Genomic DNA, 3,015 nt, shown 5'->3' with positions numbered 1-3,015 from the left:
TATATTAAAATATAACTTTAGAAAGATAAAATTGCACACAACTAATCCTCCTATATTCTCTCATACGATATTTCAAAAATTGACAGTTAGTGAGTTCTCTCCTTTTTCATTAGCCCACACCCCGCTCCACACAAAATCAAAAAATTTTTGCGGCTCGTTGATGATAAAGACTTTTATATACTTTTGAATTCCAGAAATATGATTTTTTGGTGGTAGGTGCTAACACGATCATTTACTCTTAAACCCTTTTTGCATCTCTCTTGTCATCTATCAGAGATTACTGCAGAGAGGGAACCCTTTTTGCTTCTCTCTTATCATCTATCAGTGATTGCTGCAAAATATATTCAACCCAGGTATGTTTCAGTTACCCGCCATCAGTATATTTGTAATTAATTTCATACCCTAACCTTAGGATTTTGGCATATTTGATAGACACTAGCATATAAGTTTGCCGATCGAACTCATGGCTTGATATTGTTAAAGCATTTTGCTTTCACCACTTGACCAGCGCGTTCAAACATGGCAATAAGCATCACGTATGCACAATGATTAATATGCGATTTTTTATTCATCCACTACCATGATTGTATGGCTACTTTAGAGACGCTCTAGATTTCTGATGTTTACTAGCCTTTTTGTTTTTGGAAGTGATTTAATATTACTTATTTGAAATTTCTTCATCTGGAGATTTTTTGTTATTTTCATATAGGTGGGCAAATTATTAATCAAACAAGAGGAGTGCTACGCTATGAGGGAGGGAGAACAATAGGTAAAATGGTTGAATATGGGGTATCATTGACAGAACTAACAACCATGGTATCATCTTGCTTGGGGGAAGATATAAGTGGGAAGAGAATTAAATATAGTGTGAAGTTTGATCGTTCTCAGCTCATAGACCTTATTGATGATGATGGAGTGAAACAATTGATAAAATACAATGAAGAAAGTGCTCATTTCTATATTATTGATGAAGAACAAAGTAGAACAACAAGCCAATCAACACGAGGGTAAGAAATTATTGTATAATATTATGTATTTATGTTGTATATGCTTTCATATCAATGAATAGAGTAAATAATTTTGAATTGAATATAAATGCAGTGTGGAGCCATCACAAGGACATTTGCACATTTGGCCTCCCTCAAGTGAGGATATTATTTCTCTGCCTCACACAATTCATAGCGTTCCTGCACCAATATCTTAGTTAAATTCAACAAAATGGAGTAAATTAATTGTGGGAAGTGGACAAATTTTTGATGATGCAGCTAATTTAGGAAAGCACTATAAAAATATAGCATTATGCACAAATTTGGATACAAATTTTTAAAGAACAGCCCTAATAAAATGATTGTGAAGTGCAATGTTGATGGATGCAAGTAGAAGATTACTACTTTTATTAATAAATGTGATCATTCAGCCCAAGATAACATACAAGTGTCTCACAAGAATAGGTATGATTTGGTGGCATCTGTAATTCTTGATAATGTGAGGAACAACCGAGACAAAGCACCTAATGATATTTGTAATGACTTCTTTTAAGAATATGGAGTACCATTGAATTATCATCAAGCTTGGAGGGCAAAGGAGAGATCATTGAATAACATTAATGTGTCAATACATCAATCATATATGTTAATTCCTTGGATATTTAATCGTTTAATGGAAGTTGATCCACAGACAGTTGCTAAGTGGACCTCATATGCTAACAACCATTTTGAAAGGCTATTCATAGCATATGGGTGCTGTATAACTAGATTTTTGCTTGGTTGTAGACCAATTTTATATATTGATGGTTGTTACCTAAGTGGCCTATATTTAGGGACACTATTGGCTGCATTTGCTTATGATGCAGATAATGATTTGTATCCATTTGCTTATGCAATTGTAAATGGTGAGACCTATGAAGACTAGTTATGCTTCTTGAGGAATATAAAAGAATTGATTGGGTCTATACAGATAACTATTGTTTCTGATCATCATAATGCGATTGTTCGTGTAGTGGGAGAAGTATTTGGTGAGTCTCGTCATGATTTTTGTTATAGGCACATAAAAGAGAACTTTAGCACTAAGTTCTCTAAAGTATGTAGTGGACAAGAGGAAGCGCTAAAGTTACTTGACGCCATTAATTCTCGATTAGATACTAATTTTGACCAGGCAATGGGGAATCTTAGGTCCCTTTCTCCTGAGTTCGCAAGATGGATTGAGACACAAAGTGATGTTGATAGGTGGGTGATAACCTCTCAAAATTCCTACTGAATTAAGCTGATTTAACATTCTTTTATTGGGTTTATAAGTCAATTTTGCAGGAAACAAAGCCTGAGGAAAGTAAAGAATGGAGAAAAAGCTGAAAAGAAGCATCCGCCGCGGCCTATGGAAGAAAACGCCGCGGCGGATCACACAGAAACGGAGGACTGCGCCTCTGTGAAATCTGCCGCGGTGCCCTGCTGCATCCGCCGCGGCGCCCAAGCTACCTCGGAAGCAACCTGTTCAGTGAAATCCGCCACGGTGCCTGAGTCATAATGCCATTCTGTAATAGGCGCCGCGGCGCCTGAAGGAATCCGCCGCGGTGCCTGGCCCCTTGCAGCTGTGCGTTTTACTTACTAACTTAAAAAATTAGGGCATATAGAGGTAGAGATGGGGTTTTCTGAGGAGAGTTCGACTTTTGGAGCAATTTTGGAGGCTGGCTCTGCTAGGGTTTGGAGTTTTGGAGGCTTGGAACCTTTGGGCTTGAAGCTAGAAGAGATTCAAAGCTTGTATCTTGAATTTTCTGGGTTTCCTTCTTCTTCCCTTCTTGTTTCTGCTATGACTACTGGATACTCTTATAGTTGTAGTTATTTACTCGATATGTATAGCTAAATCCATTTTTCTAGGGTTATTTTGATCTATTGTATGGATTGAGACTTGGGTTTTACTATCTCTTTAGTGTTAATAATAATATTCAGTTGTTTTTACTTTGAGCTTAATGCTTCCTTTTGTCTAGCCATCATTTAGATTGATTGATTGATTAGTTTAACT

The sequence above is a fragment of the Neltuma alba genome, unplaced genomic scaffold (genome assembly GCF_004799145.2).
Source record: "Neltuma alba isolate B1F8T4 unplaced genomic scaffold, ASM479914v2 tig00012932_pilon, whole genome shotgun sequence".
NCBI classification, from domain to species: domain Eukaryota; kingdom Viridiplantae; phylum Streptophyta; class Magnoliopsida; order Fabales; family Fabaceae; genus Neltuma; species Neltuma alba.
The sequence above is the reverse complement of the archived record's forward strand: the minus strand, read 5'-3'. Positions refer to the sequence as shown.